Raw genomic sequence first — 21,835 nt, 5'->3', positions numbered from 1 at the left:
AAAAGTTTCTGACAGGTCATTATAATTGTTGAATGTCAATGGTGAGTTCAGCCATATGCAAACATATGGACAGAAACAGCTCCTGCAAAAGATTCAACTGGTTCAGAAACGTAACGAAGCCTCAGTAAGATGGACATTTACACAAATACATATGTATGCACAAATACACAAGACCATGGTCAGTATATTAAAATTACTTTTTAAAAAATAAACTTTGGCAATGGCTCTTATGACAGCCTACATTCTATCCCTTCTGAATAAAGGTACAATATAGTACTATCACTGATATCAGAGCACAGTATCATTTTGTCTATGACAATATATAAATGCTTCAGAATCTTTGTCAACAGTTCTCCAAACAACTGAGACAATTTGGCAAAGAAAGGACGTTTAACACAGAACTGCCTGATGCAAAATAAAACAGCTTTTTCATCTTATATATCTGTATTCTGATCTGCCATAATGAAAGTCAAATTCTATGCAATGAGGGTGATAGTTATTTTAATTATGTACTTACACATTTATTCATATTTTTCTGATACATGATGCCTTTCCCCAAATATTCCAGTTTTACTTGGAAAACATGCACAATTACATCAGTGTTTACAGCAGTTTTAGAATTTTTTGAAGTAGCAATTTGAGTTCCTGTCTCATTGTTCTAAGGTGCTTTGCATGCTTCCAGTCTCCTTTTGCCCCTCTTTATTCAGTCTCTGTCCTATGCATCAAAACAGAAGGTCCAAACATCTCCTGAAAACTTCAGCTTTAACTGGATCTCCTCACAGAGGGAGTGAATTGAGTGACATATCTAGAAATGAGGATGAGGACAACGATCATATTCACTCTAAGGGAGGCTTAAACATCTTTAAATCTAAAAGGTCTGAGAGGGCTATGTATCTCTCCAAAACTAAGGATATTCTGGACTTCAACCACATACTTGAGGACTGGGACTGAAAGTCTGAAATATCTCCCACATAGGTGTTTCTTTTTTCACTCCAGACAAATCCTTTTATTATTAATTATTTATATATTCTAGAGAAAAGGTACTGCAAAACAAATTACCTCTCTCCCTTTCAAATGACTTCAGTGTCCTGAATGTTCCCCTTAATACTGAATGTGAGCTGTAAAAAACTTCCTTTGTTCTGTATTTTTTGGGACTCTTTTACTTTTTCATTCATAACTTGACAATGATGTGGCTTCAGCAATAGGATGGGAGTCTGGTTTCACCAATTCTGACTTGGTGGTGCTATGGTGATCAGGACAATCTGCTGAGAGGATAGCATCAGAAGGATGATACTGCAGAAAAAGACAGGCATTTAAATTCCTCTGTTACTTGACAACTTTTCTTTATTAGGACTCTTGCACTAATAGATTTGTCAGGAAGTTTAAGGGAAGGGTTACTATTTTATTGGTTCTTTTGTGTTCTTTGTAGTCAAAAGAGCAAAGAAGCTATGTTTGACACAAGCACTTATATGGTTTTAGGCTTTTGGAAAGGATTTTTTGCCTCTGATTTTAGGTAGATGTGGTTTTTCATACACTAAGCAGTTTAGAGAAACTCTCCTAAATGAAGGCTACTAAATTCTTCTATTTAAATGGTAGTTTGCAGCTTGTTTGGAGTCACCTGTGTGGCATGTACAAGACATAGACATGTCCTAAGAATTTTGTAACAGAATCTCTTAGGGAATTCTTATTTTTTAACCCAACTTCTATGCTATAATCACAAATACCTTGTCACCCTGGTTACCTAGAAGGAGAGGAAGGTTGCAACAGAACCTTTATGTTCCTTTCTTAAAACAGCTGTAGGTAATTATACTGCTGCAGTTTCATCCATCCATGTATGTGGTACCTGGACAGCTTTTGATGGTCCATGGTAAAACACAACTTAATTTTATGTCAGTGACATTTTTTAAGTTTTAAAGTTTCAAACTATTTTTAGCTATTCTGTTTAATAAACAAACCCACAAATACATTTCACAATCAGGCAATATGAGTTATCTGTTGTCATTTCTTTTCATGTAAGATCCTGATCCCATGGGAGCCTGTGAAGAGACAGGGTCAAGAAAGAGAGAGCAGTAATTGGAGATGGCAGATTTGGTTCATTAAGGATTTATTTAATCTCTATATGCTGGTGTTTGACAGCATCTTCACCATATGTGTTCCCTCTCTAATTTAATGCCCACTCCCATCAGTGCTTTCCTATCCCTACTGAAGGATAAATAGACTGACAGGTTGTAATGGAAACAGACCTGATCCTGCAATCTAAAATAAAAAGAAGGCAGTGAATGTTTCTGTTGCTATTTTTAAATGTAGGCTTCTGAAAAAAATATCTTTACAAAAAGATCATTCCTTTTTTTTTTTTTTTTTTTTCTTTTTTTCCCCTCTGCCCTTATAATAATTGAAACTATGATTACATCGCATACACAATGTATTTTGGAATCAAACTTTTATTTTCTATTAATTTTGATTGAATCTAACAGCATTAAATCAAGACTTAGAAACAACGGATCACTGTACTGAACAGATGTAACAGACATAACCTAAGAATATATACTAATACCTAAGTAATCAGTGTAATTTTTAAATATTATTCCATAGCTAAATGGTGTTAAATGCAATACAGATACTCTTAAAGTTCCATCCATTTACGTATTTAAGCTTATCATTAACCTATCTGATTTTGCTGGCACCATTTCTACTGCCTGCTAAGATGTGGATATTAAACTCCACGTGCCTTGCTTGTCTAAACAAAAAGCCATCTTGCTGAATTCATTCTTTAAAAAAAAAAAAGTCAAGTGAAAGTTATGCAGTTGTTACAAAAAATCTAACATATTGTAAATTCAACTAAATAAATAGATATTAAATAAAAAGTGCTTAAAAAGAGTTTTCGTTGGAGTTATAATTTGACTGTAATTATAGCTTAGGTATTGTGGCTACTATGAGTCATATGGAGTGACATCTTTCCAAATAAGTACACAAACACTTCTAGCACAAATACTGAGAAATGTGCTCATTAAGAATGGTTGTTCCTCTAAACAAAGTAACTGAAATATTCATGAAAGGAGAACAAAGATAAATTAATTGAAATTTAGCCCAAATATTTGTAGAATTTTCTCTTTAATTATTTTCTCTATTTTATTTAACTTTGCAAACATTACTGAAGACATAGGATGCTATGAATTTAAATATGGAGAAATTGCTAGTACTGAAAATTTGGTGTAGACAGTTGTAAAAAAACCCATAATTATTATTTTTACAAGACACTGATAGCAAAGAACTATGCTTAAGTAAAGCCCTATGTTGGAAGTCAAATACACAAAGTACACTTTTTAAGTCTCATCATTTTAGGTAGATTAAATATATACATAGGGACTTTTTAGCTCTGTTCCCTTTGAGGGAAGAAATTTGAAGTCACACGAAAAGGTATTATTTTAATATATATTTTAAGAGAAAGCTAATGTTTAATTCAGCTTTGGACCTCATCTTCAAGTAATTTTTTGTTCAATTAAAAGCATTACTCCCTATGAAGAAGATCTTAAGCAAATACTTGTTTACCCCGAGTCACAGGCTCGCTCTCTACTACCCTGTAAGTGTCGAGTAAAAAATTATGGACAAGGTTTCTCATTTGTCCTGGGCCTTGATGCTATTAGCCTCTAAAGTTAATTTTGGGAGGCTATAAAATTCTCAAACAGACCTCAGAAATCCAGCACACAGATGTCTGTCTGCAACATTTTATTTATTTGGATTAATTTCTTTTGAAGATACAATGCACTCCAACTGTTAGCCACATGAAATTTTTCCTTCCCTTTAGAAATCTTAGTCACTTTTTTCAGCTTTCAGATGGGGTTTCTCAGGATTCTTTCCTTCTTGCTCTTCTTTTCTGCTTCCTCAACCTAATATTACATGAACAGAGCTATACTCCTTGCATGTCTTTTCTCTAGATCAATTTACTTCCATCCAATATGAAATCTCAGCCTTTCTTGTAATGTTTAAGCCATTGTAGATTTGTGTGGTGGGTTGACCTTGGCTGGCTACCAGGTGTCCACCAAGCTCCTTTGTCACTCCCCATTCTCAACAGGATGGGAAGAGAAAATACAATGGAAAAGCTCCTGGGTCAAGGTAAGGGCAGAGATCACTCACCAGTTACCATCATGGGCAAAACACACTCAACTTGGGGAAATGTATTTAATCCATTGCCAATTAATAACAGATTAGGACAGTGAGAAATAAACAAACAAAACAAAACCAAACAGCAAACAAAACAAGAACCACTTTCATCCTACTTTTTTCTTCTTCACAGTCTTGATTTCATTCTCAACTCTTTGCTCTTCTCAAAGCAGAGCAGCAGAATGGGTTGCAGTCTGTTCATAATTCTTTGTTTCTGCCTCTCCTTCCTCCTGATGCTCATCCCCTACTCCACCATGCGGTTCCTCCCATGGGATACAGTCCTTCAGTAACTGCTCCAACGTACGTCCTTCCACAAGGCTTTGCTTCAATAACTGATTCAGCATAGGTCCTCTCAATAGTCCTCCATGAACAAACTGCTCCAGTTTGGGTCCCACATAGGCCTCAGTTCCTGCCAGAATCCTGCTCTGGCACAGGCTCTCTATGGGCTGCAGTTCCATTCAGGGTGCATTCACCTGCTTTGACGTGGAGTCATTCTTGGGCAGCAGGATGAGTATCTACTCCATTGTGGTCCTCCATAGGCAGCATTGGGACAGTCTGATTCAGTATGGTCTTCTCCACAGGCTACAGGGGACTCTCTGCTTCAGCACCTGGAACACCTCCTCCTTGGTATCTGTAGGGTTGTTTCTCACATTTTCTCAGTCCTCTTGAAGCTAGCACAAAGCATTTTTTATCCTTTCTTAATTATGTTATTACAGAGGTGCCATCAACATCACTTGTTGGCTCAACTTTGGCCAGTGATGAGTCCATCTTGGAGTCAGATGAAACTGGCTCTGTCTGACATGGGGATAGCTCCTGATGTCTTCTCATAGAAGCCACCCCCACAGCTCCCTCCACTATCAAAATCTTGCCATGCAAACTCAATACAGTTTGAAATAACCTTTGTCCTCGATAATTTCATCAGCAGTATTCTGTTTGTAACCTAAGTTATAACTTTGCCAAGTTCAGCTTAGAAATTGTAAGGTTTCACAGATGTTACTGAAGATTTCTTATGTCCGTGGCTTGTACATGACACACAGGTGAGTCTGAGTGAGCTGTGAACTGCCACTTACATGGAGTGTAACAGCTGCGCACGAGAAGGCCTACCCACTGTGGGGATTTGTTCAGCCTGGGGGAGAAAAGGCTCAGGGAGACCTCAGCAATACCTGTAAATGCATGACAGGAGGGTGTGAAGAAGACAGAGACAGACTGTTCTCAGAGTTATCCAGTAACAGGACAAGAGGCTATGGGCACAAATGGAATTACACAAAAATCCATTTAAACACATGTTCTCTGAAAAAAGAAAAAAAAAAAAATAAATAAATAAAGCATCTAAACCAACCCGTACTCTTCCCTTAGAGACATAAAACTCAGATGTCCCCAAAAAAACTACAAATAGGTAGGCTCAAAGATGTCTCTCCGAAAGGCCAGTACTGGTGAAAATGAACAGTACAATTTCCCTGTATTTCCCTTTTTTCTGTTTGAATGCAACTATTGTCTTCTGTGACGTATTTAGACAGAAATCCTTTGGAACAAGCATGACCTCTTTGCTTTGACTTCCTGTAACACTGGGTACTAAGGATATCCATTTCCCAACAGTGCATTTTCTGTAGAGCTTCAGGATTCAGAGGAACCATTACTATGCTGCACATTTTATTGGATCTTTGAACATCACAGAAAGTAAAAGCATAAACCCAAAAGTGGGTCAGAACTGAATATATACTAGAAGAAAAAGTGAGGAAGGAAAAAAAAAAAAAAAGACAGTAAAAAAATTGCAATTAAAGATATTTTCTAATATATTTTATAGTTATATATTTAATATGGAATGTATTTTAAATATATAATAATATGTATAACATAAACATAAGTGCTAATTGTCACTTTAAATGAAGAACTACTAATACTTCAATCAATACAAATTAATAATGAAGTGAACAAAAGACATACTTTACCCACGAGGAGCAATTTACTTGCCTTTGGAAGTTCCTATATTATTTTCAGTTTGTTCCGTACACAATTTAGAAGAAACAGTAAAAGTATATTTTTCCTGTCTATTAAGTTAATCATATTGTCACAGGGGCATCATAAGATAATTCAGGTGAGAAGGACCTTGGGAAGGCTTTAGTCCAGCCTCCTGCTCAAAGTTGAACCAGGTTTGAGGTAAGACAAAGATGCCCAAGGCTGTGTCCAGTTTGGTCTGGAAAATGTGTGAGGACCAAAACAGTACATTCTGTCTGAGTAATCTGTCCCATTAGTTGACTGTCCACAGAGAAAAAAAGGTTATTCTGTCTGAATTTCCCTTGTTTAATTCACATGTACATTCTTTTGTCCTCCAGCCACTCACTACTGTGAAGAGCCTGGCTCTGTGTCCTTGCTGACCTCCCGACAGCTATGGGGACTGCTGTTAGGTTTCCCACAGTGACCTCTTCTCTGGGCTGAAAAAGCCCTGGTGCCTCAGTCTCTTCCCAAATGATAAATGCTCCAGCCCTGGACCATCCTAGTGGTTGTCCCCTGGATTCACTCCAGTGTAACAATGTCTTCATCATCTAATATCCATAATAAAAAAAAAAAAAAAAAAATCACATTCTTCTTATAAGTCAAAATAAAATATGTTTTGCAGTAGAAACCTTTCTAAAATATGAAAGTAAAGATAATGCTCAATTTTACAAAAGAAAAAGGTTTAAAACCAAGTTTGCCTTAGTAATCCTTGTATGATTAAAACAAAAAGTTGTGCAGTGTATTGTAGATCAAATGTTTTAGATACTAGAATTATTGTTCTAAATTACAGTAATGTATATACTACTATACTGTTCATATTAACAGAATATAATCTGGAACTGTTCAATATGGTGGGAGAAGGGCAAATTTTGCCACAATAGTACTGTTTTAGTGGGCAAACTTAAAACTACTGTTTTTTCTCAGACTTCTGAAGATGAAACTACAGTATTTTCCTGCTGATATTGTGCAAAACAATAGCTAGAAAAGACCTGGTCCTAGGAAAGTAGTATGCAGGAAAGTGATCACTTGCTTCTGAACAGTTTTTCATTCTTCACTCTGCATGTTCCTTTTCTGTTTCTGACCTCTGTTTCTGAAGAGTTAGGTATTTTTAGAACAGAAATCCCTGTACTCTAATGGTACTCTAAAGGTTCAGTTAAAATACCTAAAATATGATCACATATCTCTACCAAACAACTGTGAAAAGTCCTAGTTTCTGAAAGTTCAGTTCTATCTACCCACTGTAAAGCAAGTATAAATGGAAAACTTAACATGTGTATTGACTTTATGAAATATTTGGTGTCAATGAAAGTTCACAGCACCTGTATCTGTCTCTCTGCACATCCTCCACTCATTTGTGTCTCTTGATAATTCATGCATTGATTCAAAAATGGGTAGTTAAAATCAACTGAAAAAGTGGTCAGTGCAAGTTGGAAACAATGGCAAGAAACTTAAGTTGATATTTACATGTTGCAGTGTCCAGCAGAATCCACAGAAAATAACTCTTAGACAGTTAAATGTGGATTAGTATAATCTAATCTCCATTTGGGGAAAGGATTTTTTTTTTTCTTTTAGAGAACCTTAAAAGTAACAGGGTTATATTTACTGAAATTAACTATTTTCAATGCCAGTTGATAAGATTTATATTCCAACTTTTCTTTCCTTTTCTTTGGAAGGTGAGAAAAAAGAATTTTATAATACCATTTTATAATATTTCATGAAATATTGAATATATATTTCTATGAGACTGAATTTAATTTTTTTTTTTTTATTAATTTCCAAATTCCTGAGAATATTATTTCCATTTCCCTCCAAAAAGTAGGGAAAAAAATGTTTTATTGGTATTGTTCTGGTATTTGAAATCTGAAATTATAAGGGACTTGTCAGATGTTACTTGCCACTGGCTTTTTAAGTCTTTTATTATTGTTTCTATTCCTCCAGGCAGAGAACAGTTTATTTTATATAATGCATTTATTGAACTCTGTTATTTTATTTGCCACAAATGAAACAAAATTTGAAATAACTCTGCAAAATTTATTTGGTCAAATAGTTTAGATTTGATTTACAGTTTTAATTTAGATCTCAGTAAATTAATTAGTTCATTTCAAAGAGTAGAACTTGCAGATTAGAAAGATCCAAGCTTTTACAATAAGCCTTATGACAAGCTGCAGAGAAGGTCTTAGAGACCTGAAGTAAGGCTTAGGTGGAATGGAAATAACTATGTCTAACATTGTGACCTAAATTCCTGATTCAGGTCCTGCCCATCCCCACAAGTTTTATTAATGTAACATTTTTCAAGCATTCCTTGAGTTAGTCAGAAGTGATGCTCTGAGTCCTGATGGAGCTAAGCGTGTTGTCATCACCGTCTTGGCATAAACCTAAGTGCGCTCTGCAACCTTTTAGTCCTGTCCAAGAAACTCATTCTAAAAATTGTGAAAGCGCTCCTGATATTTGCCTAAACAATTGAGGTCCACCAAAATACAGTGTGACTGGTTTCTTTCATACACAGCTGGGCTTAGTCTCCCATTCTATTGTTACCTAATGGATGAAATATTTTTCAGGCAAATTGTTGCTTCTCGTGACTGAGGGGATTAAAATCTTTTAAGCCCTAATTTTCAAAAAATGGTTTGGTAACTAAATCAGAGTTAAACTTGAGAATCACCATAAAGAAGGGAGCTGTCTGCTCTTCTGAAGTTGCTTCATTGTGCAATTAAATGTTCTTCACTGTGCAGTAAAGAGTTCAAGGTTTTAGAGTAATGAAAGCTATGTAAGAGGAACACAATTCCAGTGATTACTAAACTCTGTAGGAAACAATTTTTGGTTTTCAAGTATACCCACATCATGCTGGGAAGTGGTGGAGGGATGAGATTGTCTGTTTTTTTGCTTTATGATTCTGCATTTTATCCCCCCCCCATAAACATCAAATTAATGCTAAATGAAAGACTGAGATTTCTCAGTCCCAGAAGACAGAAAGTAATATCCTTCCTTGTTTTCTGTCTGAGCTGATGGACCTGAAACAGCTTGCTAGAGAGCATGAGAACAGAAGGAACAACAAATAACTTTTCCTCTGTCTTGCAGCTGGAACAGTCTCTCAGCTAAGGTGCTTTCTTGAAAGACAGAAGAATTCAGTTTCTGTCTCTTGATATTTTTATTGGGAGTTCAACTTGGGTCTCTAATTTGCTGTGTAGTCAGGAATGATGCAAACATTGATTTATTGTACAAACATAAGTAGGTAGTCCTTTTTCCACAGTATATTAACATTATTGTTGCTAAGGTTGTAGATAGATACCTAAGACCTACCTAGAGGCAGACATAACAGAAGAGATTATGAGGAATTCCTGAGTGTGGCATGAGACTGAAGATGGCAAATAACATAGCAAGAAGCCAACAGACATTATAAACAGCACTGTGAGACTTTGCTGAACAGATAATTCAGATGGAACCATGCAAGAGATGGCTGATTTTCAAGGGGAGCATTGGGACCTTTTCTGGACAGGAATCTCAGCAAACCAGCAATGCCTTGGTAACATCATCAATGATGTAAAGTTGAGATATCTTGGGAAACAGTAATGGTTTCCCCAAGACTAATTGGTAAAATATAGCAGCATTTGTTTATTTGGGAGGGGACAGAGGCAGAGAAAGGGAGGGTTCAAAGTGGGTCAGGGAAAAGTATGCATGGGAAAATGCAGAGAAGAGCTCCAGTTTTCATGTAAACTAGTTGCATGTGAGCGTTTGTACTCTGTGTGTGTCCACGTGTCTATTGGGAATACATGCTCAGCTGTGCTACTGGCTGGATCCAAGGACAGAGAAAAGCAGTAGCATTGCTTCTAGGGAGCCAGGAGGGAAGAATCAACTGGGTCTTCCAGTTTGCCAGTTTCAGTTGTCCTTAACAATCTCTTGTGAGATTTATACATTTCTTGGGTGAAAGAGCAAAACCAAGCTCTTGTGATACGTTTTTCAAGTAGACATTCAGCACTCATCAATCCTCAGTATCTTAAGTCAGCATCAAAAGCATTCTGAACTGAAGATCCCTTCATTTTAAGCATTTTCTAAAAACTCATTTTGCAATGCCTAGATTTCTTTTTAAATTGCATCATCAACCCAGAACCCTAATTTAGAGGTCTTTAGTGAATCTGAGTTTAGAACTATGTCTTTATATCCTCTAGATGATTTCAGTTTGACCGTGATCTCACACACTTTCTACATATTGAATTCCCAGTGAGAGAAGTATTCTTATGTGCTTTATAGGCTTATACTTTCATAAATAGAACAATAAATAGCTAAAAGATACTCTACTTTGTTAAATATTAATCAATGCCTTGTGGTATTTTTGTTAGTTAGGCTTTTCAATGCTTCTCACTCTGTTTTGCTCAGTTTTACTTATAGTTACAACATTTTTTTTCTGAATGTTTTTGTCTTTCTCTTCCTCTTATTTTAGATTTAAGATCTTTCTTGTCAGCTTTTTTACTGTTTCTGAAAGTAAATAGTAAATATTTAAGGTGATAGAACATCTGGTTTGTACTAGATAATTCAATTTTAGTGCCTGACAGCCTCAGCACCAGGGTTTAGAAATTCTATATTGGTACATTCTTCACTTGACTTGGACATGGTACATCAAAGACAGAGAATAACTAGAAATTATAGCTTCCTAATCTTCCAGTTTTTCACCCCAGTGCAAAATAAGGACAGTAGATGCAAGTTCTAACTCATTCCTTTTGAGAACTGAACAGTGCAATTTTCTCTCTCCCTTCCTTTATGCTTTCTATTAAGATGTTCATGTCTCATGTATAATATGTCTCTGAAGTTCATCCTACTGTCCTGTATTCCTTGAGCACATGAAAACACATTTTGCAGGAGATGAGGGAGTGTATTCTGCCCAGCATTTTTTTTTTTTTTTATGTAAATGTTCTGTATTTCAGCAAACACTTCCCATCAGGAGAAAGACTCCATTAGTGAATCACAGAAATTGCTTTAAGTACATTTGATTTTTCCAGTGTGTTTGACAATTGTATATAAGTCTAAACAGATAAATAGCAGATTGTAATTTATTTAAAAAAAAAAAAAATGTTTTTTTCTGAATTAAGGTGGTCTGGAAGGAGCAATCATAATAAAAAGTTGGAAGGCAGTAATTGATTGGAAACCATATGACTAAATAAACAAAGTAAGGAAAAATAGTAATTACTGCTATACATGAAATCTGTTTTGTGGTCTTAAATTCTTTGTCATAAAAATAAATTATCTAACAATTAAAAAAAAAAAAACAAAAAAAAACAAAACAGGAAAATAGTGGCTATGAATTTAAGCTTCTGATATTTCTACTTAACCAAAGGGCTCTCTCTCTCTCTATATATATATACATATTTTATTTTTTTTTTAATAAAGGGTCTATATCAAGCAAGTAAGAAGGCTGCAGTAACATGAATTGAGACAAAATGAAAGAAATGTTTTTTTTCTGCTGATACCACAAAAATGTTGACCACTGCAATCAAAGAAACATTGTTGTACAACTTGTCATTGAATAGTTGGGAATATGAAGGTGTTTTTACAGAAGTCAGTAGTAGAAAGAGAATACTAGACTAAGGGATGTTTGTATACAGAATGAAGGTATTTCAAAAACACCTGAATGGTATGTCTGAATAGTCAGTAAGGTATAGCAATGTGGTGTAGTTAAAACATTTTGTGATCTCCAGGTATTTACATAAGGCCAGTCTTTACTATAATACATCTGTCTCTCTCTCTCTATAAAGAGGACTGGAGACATCCACACCACCTTCACAAAAGCAGCCTACCAGAGTCTTTGCCTTTATTCCTTTTCCCTGCCTTGGATGTTCCTTAATTACTTCAATTTTTTAAATGGTTATATCTTTTTTGTTAAGTCTCTGTACAATGGATGAGTTTTATTTGTTGTCTTGGAAACAAACACCTCCTCCTCCTGCTTCAATGTGGTTTTAGAAGGATTTTTTTAGTTGCCCTAGGCTTCTGTGAATTGAAACCAGATGTCTTTTCTCTTTGGAGCTGTTGAACATTCTGAACTAAACGCCTCCCTTGTGCAATAATTGAGTGGAAGAAAATGTTTTACCACTGTGTTGATACCTTTCAGGGAACTTCACATGTTTGTTGCAAAGGCAGCTTTACTTAGGTACAAAAATATTTTTCCATATCAAAAAGAAAAACAAAATGGGAACCTAAAAAGACAAATCTAAAGCCCTCCAAGCCATAAAAATATCAAGATAATAACTTAAAATATTCTTTGATTTGGGGCATTTCAATCTCAGAAGACCAAAACAGACATAGCTTAGAGGAAGCTCATCAGTGCTGCCACACATGCTGTCAAGCAACCGAAGTCTAGAAACAGCCACCTGGCTACACTCAGCTGTCCAGCTAACAGAGGACTGGACTACCAGAATGAATAACAGTGTACACCATTACCTAATAATGAGGTATATCTATTTGTTGCTTTTAGCTTTTGACAGAAAAGCTACATAATACCTTTTGTGTATCCTACTCTCTCCTCCTCCCTGAAGAACACCTATGTCCTTCAGACTGGCACATTTGCTGTCCTGGCCTTGTTTTTGGCCATCAGTGTGGAAAGAACCTTGTGGAAAGAACTCTTTATGGAGTTGGTTTAGGCTCTTGCATCCTGTTCCTAACCACAGTGACAGAGTTACCATGTTTGCTTATCTGTCCCTGCAAATATCTGAGTGCTTAGAAATTAATTCACAACCTCAGAAGTACCTTAAGTGCCAAAATCTTGATGCACTCATTCATTACTCATTCGATTTTAAAGGTTGCTTAACTTTTGCTGTCAGCAGTTCTTATTAAAGCAGAGAATAATTTTTAAGAAATCCCTTTAATTTACTAATTCTTAATAATTCTAATATAAAAGATTAGGCCCATTTCTATGATGCATTCTAACAGATACAAACTTTTATTTCTGCTAAATCTAACATTTTGATTTTTACTTGCTTCCCTGTTACCTATTAATTTGTTTTAAAGAGGAGGTTATGTTTCCATATTTCAATAAATTCACCTCTTTCGGAAAAACAAAATACAAGAAAACAAGAAGAAAAAACAATAGAGTCAGAACTTTCTGCAGAAGATTTTCTGGTAAGCAGTGGTGGCCATAATCATACAGACAATGCGTTTATTTTAGCTCTGATTTCAGCTAACAGAATCTGACAACCTTTTGCATAGTCTCTTGTTCTTACTTGTGTTACAGTTATGACTCTACTTTTATTATATTAGACATGATACTGATATATTTTAAATGGTCTAGTAATTACAATAATGCCCTTTGGCTACTGCTAATTTTAACATCAGCTTTCATCTAACTTCACTTGAATGTATGTGTGCATGTGAAAATGAAAACAAATGGAGTCTTCAGCAGCTATTTCAAAATAATAATTCACAAAACAATCTTTAGAGTAACCCAATATCTCCAAGCTACCAATAACCAAACACTATTTAATCATTTTTTTCTCAATAGATAAGTCAAAATGTATCATCTTAGCTACTCAATGGGCTCACATGCTTGCTTTTTTTCAGGGCAAGAATCATAAATTATCAGTGGGGTAGAAGCAATGTAATATCATTTTTCTGGATAACAAACTGGATTCTGGTAACGTATAAGCACACATGCTATAGGAAATAAAATTTAAAAAAAAAAAAAAAAAAAAGTGTTCTCAGTTTAAGAAATATTAAGGGATTTTTTAAAAGAAGGAGGAAAAACAATTCCAAGTCCAGAACCTGAAATGAGTTACTTTGGCCATGACAAATATGTGAAGACAAAATTAACTTCTCTTTTCTGCTCCTTCACATACTAAATTTTACAATACTTGTTTGTTAAAGCAACTACAAGTTTCCAAAGGCTTTTTTATCTTTAGAACTTTATAAAAATAAAACTTGAAAAACAGTTACAGTGTACTCATTTTTTATACTTGGTGTTTGCAAAATGCAGTGAGCAATCATCCCAATGTGTATTTTTGCCAGTGGTATTTGCTTTGTTTTCTGTATAGTAACTTGAAAGCTTTTCATGTTCATTGTCCCTTTCATTGTCATGTGAAATTATTCACAACAAAGCAAAAGAGACGTGACGCAATAAGGGGAATGTAAATACAGTTTCTTTGTTTCCCCTGACTTTTTAAACACATGGTTTTAATTTATGAGTCTGCCCTCCAACTTTATTTTCTTTAAATTATATAAGAAACAGGCTTTCAGAACTGTTTGTGGTTTCTCCTGTACATTATTTAGGTATGGATCTATTTGCTGGCTTACAATATAAGTACAGACTTCCTCTGACACTGCTGGATCACTCCTTTCTCCATATGTGAGAAAGGTGTGACATATGTATAAATATGCAACTAGATACGTACTGAGCACCTGTTAGAAAACACATATTTTTAAAGATCTGAACTTGATGTATCTTAAAGCATCTTAGTATCTTTTATGGCAGCCTCAAAAATATCAATGACCAGAGGGTAAATGTGAGTCCTAGGAGGTAAAAAAAACAAAACCAAAAGAACAACAGAAAAACACAACCAAAACAAACAGATAAACAAAACCAAGGAAACAAACAAAAACAAAAAAACCCCACACAAATGAACAAACAAACAAAAACAGAAAGGAGAAAGATGTAATACTACTAATCTATAGTCACTTTTGGAAATATTTAGGCTTAACTTTCTGTTGTGTAGGCTGAACTTTAGCTATTTAGGGACTTATTCTATATCAGCAGGGGTGTATCTGATTACTTTAACAGGGACTAGTAAGTCACTACTGTAATGTTCTTCAGGTAGTAATTTAATAAAACAGAAGTCAGAAACTAAGAAATATACATTATGCCTACTAGTTTTCTGCTCATATAATCAGTTAACAATATTTTCATTGTGGTATAAAAATCAAAACTTGAGTACAGGCAGACCTCTTTAAAACCTTTTCTGTTGTTTCACTGAAATAAAAAGAGATGCTTTAACAAAGCTAATGCCGAAGGAAGTCAAACAGTATGGGTCAGCTATGATTTCTGGAGATCTAAAGGTAAACTGGCTATCATGTACTTATTTTGAACCTTAAGGGAAAAAAAAAAAAAAAAAGAATCTTTTCCTCTTTTTGAAAGGTTGAATTGGGCTGTAGTTTGAAGGCTTTGTATGCCTTACTTAGAATTTCAGTTCTTTCTATTGCTGAAATGCTGCAGGTAGTGAGAACTGTCATGGCATCCCTGATCTTCTACATTGAGCTGTGCTCCAGGACATGAATAATAGATATGTGTGAGTGTACACACACCCAGAGTATCCTAAAGGTCATTTCAGGGGAAAATACATTCTTAAACATGTATTGTCGTGCAATTAGGAGCATATTAGATGACTACTAACTAACATAAACTTATAAAAAGATGAGTTTTATCTTGATTGCCTTAGAACATGATGCTAAGTGATGAGACTTCCAAACGTGCTTTTTAAATAACCATTAAGAAAACATGGGTGAAAATTCAGAAGGAAACAAACCATAAAATTTTATAATGCTGCTTTTCAGATGCCATTTGAGGATCTCTATATTACATGTTTTTATCATTTTACACCTTCATAACAGCTCAAAGTTGCTGAGGTTTTTTTTGTTTGTTTTTTTGTTTGTTTGGGTTTTTTTTATATATTATACTATTTCTGTTTGCAAAAAATCTCCCTTATTCGCAGAGAGAGGATATTAATCATCCACATTATTTTGAACTTAGAAAGGAAAAAAGTGCATAAACAGTCAGAAAGATATGTGAGGAGGAAAAAAAAATAATCTTTATAATTCCTTACATAAGTCATTTGTTTTGATATCTCCACTTTGTGGCGTCTGTACTAGACTGCAGATCTGCATTTAAAACTAGTCCAGGCTGATCCTTAAAGATAGTTAATACTTCAATCCCATTCAAGAAAAGTGTTTCTCCTATATTTGGATGAACAACATTTCATAGGTAAATTTTGGTTCTCTTATGAATTACAGAAATAGGTTAAATATTTAAAATCCTTGAGTGGTTCTTTTTTGCTATGGATGGGCTTATATGACATTTGTGGCCTATACTGAAGAGAGAAATAAATAAAACTGGTATTTGGAATCATATGTCCTCCTTTTCTTATTTAAGAAAATCCTCATGCCAGTTGGAGTATACTGCTTCAGTTTTTGTTTTGGCAAAGTCCAAATTTTAAAGTTTTCAAAATATTTGCAAATTCTTGTGAATTAAGTGATAACAATAAAGTATTCCTCACGAAATACATCTAAATAATGAGCAATAATATGTGCATCAATATAAGTACCTAAGGTTTATATAACATCTGTAGGATAGGGTTTTTTTAGTTCATCGTCCTGTGTTTTGTTTTTTTATGATCTTTTATCTTCCAACGCTAACAAATGTGATCTTGTTCCACCTTCATCCATACCAAAGGAAGTTGAATGCACCTTTTGGCATTGTTCTTCTTCATCTAAGCAGCTGGACTATATTTATTCAGCTGGACTAGATGACCACTGTAGGTTATTTCTTTTCTATTCTATTCTATTCTATTCTATTCTATTCTATTCTATTCTATTCTATTCTATTCTATTCTATTCCACGCCATTCCATTCCACGCCATTCCATGCCATTCCATTGCATGCCATTCCATGTCATTCCATTCCATGCTATGCTATGCTATGCTATGCTATGCTATGCTATGCTATGCTATGCTATGCTATGCTATGCTATGCTATGCTATTTTTCCGGGCTTACCAATTCTATCAGCTTACTCCTATATCAGTAGTATCTTTGCATTGTACCCACAGTAAGATATTCAGATGCTCATCCTTGACTATTTTGCCATTAATTGTTATCTCTTAGATGTTAACAAGGTGTGAAAAACCTCACTGTCATATGTCTTTGTCACAACCCATGTAGGTAGAATTTCAAATACTACCTTCGGGCTTTTTGTCTTGATGTACTTCATGTACAGAATAAAATCTTAAACAGTAACACAGACAGCTCATTGTTTTTTCTGAAATGTTATTTAAGCTGACTATCTGTGAGAGAGAAATGGCAACAACTACAAAACTAGAGTTCTGTTAGCTATAGGTGTTTAAAGTGCACATCTCCCCTTCCAAAAGTTTAGTCCCCTTTTCACTCCTGGATTCTGATTCCTTGAGTACCTCTCTTGCACAAATCTACCTTCTGTACCTGACTCTCTTTTTGATTGCAACACGTAGCTGTTTCTAAAAGAAATCCTGTTTGAAATTTAAGGATGTGGGGATCACTCTGAGAAAGACAATGCAGACAAGACTGCACTAACCTTGGCTCCTCCTTTTCTACAGCATTTTGACAGAAACCCTCTCTGCTGTCATAGCACTCAGAGCAAGCAATGTATTATTTTGCTTTTCCTGTATAAAAGCATTACTCTAACAGGATACAATTCAGCTGTGTTATTGTAACACACATGACATCCAGTGGGCATAATACCCTCAGAGAGCAGCAGAAGCGACAATCTGGGTAGAAATGTTGCACAAAGTGGAAACAGCTGATCTGCTGCATCCATTGGCCTAAATGTCAGGGATATGCTTTGTGGTGTATTTAACAATGATGCTACAGCCTGTCTTTCCTCTTGCTTTGCTGTCTACTGGATCTAACTGCCTAAAAAGCCACAAGGATTTTGAAGTTGGAGTCTTTAACATCTGTGGTGGAAAAGCAGTAGAGACAGAAACACAGACTGGTGCAAAGGCTTTCTCTAGAAACAGGGAAGGTGAAGCTTATGAGTCTCTTAGAAACAAGATAAATAGCTCAGACTGATTTTCATCTGTGAAGTTACAGTTTGAACTTCCCATAACTAGGGTTTCTAAGATAATACATGAATGCCTTCCCTCAATTCCATCTCAAAATCAAATTTAATAAAAGAAATCCCAGCTTGTTAAAACCTGGATTATCACAAGCTTCTTTCCTCTCTAGAATGAAGTGGGTTTTCTTTGTGTGTTTGTGGTTGCTGTTGTTTTGTTTTGTTGTTGTTGGTTGTTGTTTTTAATTATATCCCTATAAATTTTCCATGGCATTTAGAGTTCGCTCTCCCCTGATATTTTCAAAAATCTTTCCCAAAGCCACTTGAAACCCATTGTTATTTTGTTTTGTTTTTCTCCACAGATTGTTTGCATGAATGTTGCACTACACAAAAATGGCTGTGATAATAAACAAAGAAGAGGCATAAATCACAAGAACTGAAGGTAATAATTTGTTTTTACCTTTAAGAAAATATCCTTGCCTTTCTCTGATTATTGCAAATGTAACCTTTGGCTAAAATATATTAATTTTTTGTACTCTACATAGAGAAAGTTCAGGTGTAGCTTAGGGTAGGGGAAATAATTGAGTTACGAGGAAAAAATGTAGCAGGCTGTATCCCATGCATACATGTGGTTAAAGTTACACTGCAGTTGGGTCTATGACATTTCCCTGACAGGAGCGGGACACGGTGAATTATTCAGAAAGAAACTCAGCTGACTGAATCAGGGCTTTCAGTATTTGTTTTTGACAAAAAAATTGCTAGATATCCTTGTGCTGATATGAATCACATTGCATTATAAGTACTGCTGTACTGTTACATAGATATTAGAATTGAGACTCCACTGGGATAGCAAAAGGACTTGATTCTGCCAATTTGTGCTGAAGAACAGATCTTTTTGTTACCTATTCAAACTGATGTGAGTTATCTGCAATAAAACTTCGCTACAAAGTATGTGGCTTGCCTTTTTTTTTTTTTTTTTTAAGTTGAAGTACCAGTAGTAGTTTTTCCTCTCGACCTACCTATTATGCTTTCTGCTGGTCTCAGTTTGCAGACAGACAGGATTGGAGACTAAGCTTAATTCTGACATAGTATCTCTGCAACTCAAGTTTGAGAACAGGATAGAAAATATGCTAAAGAGCACTTGCATGTGCAAACTACTTACTTGCTTACTTAGTAGGCACACAGAAAAAAATGAGCATTTAAAAGTGGAAATGCTCAACCAGAATAAATATGGAACATTCTCTTCCAAAAAGTCTTCCAAGCTGACACCAGTGGGTAAAGGTCTAGTAAAAGAAGATAAACACTGAGCAGTGCTTATGCAGTAGATACAATCCTTTGGGGACACATTAGTTGTCCTAAATTTGTAGAGCTTATGCATGATGCATATGGACAGCAATGTCTAGTCACATGGCAGGTGTAGGCTTAGAGGTGCATGGTCTTTGTGCAAATGCACAGGATGCTATCTAGGCCACTAAGAAAGAAGTTTGGATGCTGCTGTCATATGTAGTTGATAATTTTCACACTGGATATTCCTCAATATAATACCCAAAACTGTTTTACAAAGCATATTATATTTTTCTTTTTATTATTATTTCTTGTTTTGTTTTCCCCACTAATATATATATATATATATATATATATATATATATATATATATATATATATATTTATAAAACCCTTGATACACCTGAAAATATATAGTTTAAGCTTGATCACATCTGGATCTGATTAAAAATCATCATTATGTACTGCCTAAATCTCAATGCTACTGGACAGATTTACCAAGGTAATACTACATTTCCTCAGCTATCCATCACATTTATTGATATCAGGACAAAAATTTTCAAGAGTACAAGTATATTCAACTTTTATTCATTGCCTAAGCTGAGATGAGACTACATCAATAGAGGAAACATTTGTGCTAGTATTAATGTTAGGAGACATCAGTCTTACACTAATATTTATATTTAACACTGTGAATCAGTAACAATAATCTTCATTTCCAGATGTCTCTACATTTTCCTGCATCAGAGACCCATTTTTCTTATGGAATGATTATATTCAAAAAGTCCATCAATTATTGACAGGAAATTTGGCCTCTAGAACAATAATTCATTAGAAACAAACAGAAGGGTGAATTATTAAGGTACTTTTGAGATTCACCATATAGTCTTTAATTTTTTTTTTAAATCAGGCCTTTCTCTCTGCTTGAGTCTCTGAATTATGGTGTCTGTACATTATGAACACAAAAGACACTATTTTGCCTACATAGTTGTAAGGTAAGAATACATAGAATTTTCCCTTCTTTTACAGTGTTTTGAATATAAATACACATAAAACTTGAAACATTGTGATTGTTAGATCCCAAAAGAGTTTTATTTCAGTGGGAATTTTGACTGTGCCATAAGTTGAAAACTCAGATAATATTATTTGACTTAGAAATCACTGTTTAAATAAAAAGTTCTGCATCTCATAATGCTGGTGGGGTTTTTTGTTTGTTTGTTTGTTTGTTTGTTTTCCCCTAGAAGTCTTACTAAAGCAGTTTATTGTGAAGTTTCAAACTTCCCTATGAGTAGATACAGTGGCTGGATATGTCCCAACCTGACGATCATTAGCAAGGCAGCAAATGCTACTGTGAACAAGAAACCACTTTGACAAGTCAGACTTAAGAATTTATCATTTCAAGCCTTCAAAGCCTTTTTCTCTACTTTTACTTTTTTTCATGTTACAGCTACAGTTCTTGATCTGAAGTCAAAAGCAAGTATGATACAATTTCCCTGACCCCAGGCATGAAAACTTACTAATAGCATTGTGTCCCTATCACAGAATACAGTATGTGTGTCTGTGTAAGTTGACCCAAAAAAAAGAGATCAAACAAGGAAAGTGTTATTGCAGATGTATTTTTCCTATGGCTAAAAGAGTATCTGTCAAAATGTGATCTTCTTGAGCTTTTAATTAAATATTAATATAAAGGGAAAGAAAAGTATTCCACTTAGGTGCTTTCCTCAAGCACTAAATACACAGCATGAATGTGTATGCACAAATTGTATTATTTTCAACAAATAGGGATCCCTTATATGAACTTTTTTTTAAGTGTTCTTCTTAAATCTGAGCAAACAGGAACATATTTAGTGGCAATTCTTCTACATCTTGTTAGTCTGCATAGTGCCTTGAAGGTTACAGACAAACTTAATTTCAGGCATCTGGTACTCTTATCCTCCTCAACATGTACATTCAATTACAATCCTTTCCTTTCCAAGACCAGTTTACACACACACACACACACACACACACACACACACACACACACACAAAAAAAAAAAAAAAAGAAAAAAAAAAGAATTAATTCAACATGTAGTCCTGTGGGTACCTGGGTCAGAGCTGTAAAAGTGTTAAAATGAGTATGACATGTACTGGTTTTGCCGTATGTAAGTCTACCTCAGTGCCTTTCCAGTTCAGAGATGGTCTAAGTACCCATGAACTTCTGAAACTCTCAACTTGTGGTACGAAAACATTTAAGCTGTAATTTTCCATTAACTTTGACACAGTATCCTTAAAGCATAAATAGGTTAAATATTTAGGCATATTTAGAAAAAAATATTAAACAAAAATACACCAACAAGAAATTGTCAATACTATGTGACTTTCTTTGGTTAAATAAAATGATGAAATAAGAATGTTATTACCACTATTCAAAATAATCAGCTACAAACACTACCTCAAGCCAAACGCAAAGATGGAGAATATGCACAGATTGATTCCTATGCTACATAAATTTAGAACTGACTTTGACAAGCTTCCAGCTGAGCTTTACTGGCTGCAGACCAGTCTCAATGCTGCAAATAATTATGCATGCAAGATGTCTCCCTGAAATCAGCAGGACTCCTCATGTGAGTGCATGCTCTCAT

The sequence above is a fragment of the Patagioenas fasciata genome, chromosome 1, assembly GCF_037038585.1.
Source record: "Patagioenas fasciata isolate bPatFas1 chromosome 1, bPatFas1.hap1, whole genome shotgun sequence".
In the NCBI taxonomy this organism is placed as follows: Eukaryota; Metazoa; Chordata; class Aves; order Columbiformes; family Columbidae; genus Patagioenas; species Patagioenas fasciata.
Note: the sequence above shows the minus strand (reverse complement) of the source record.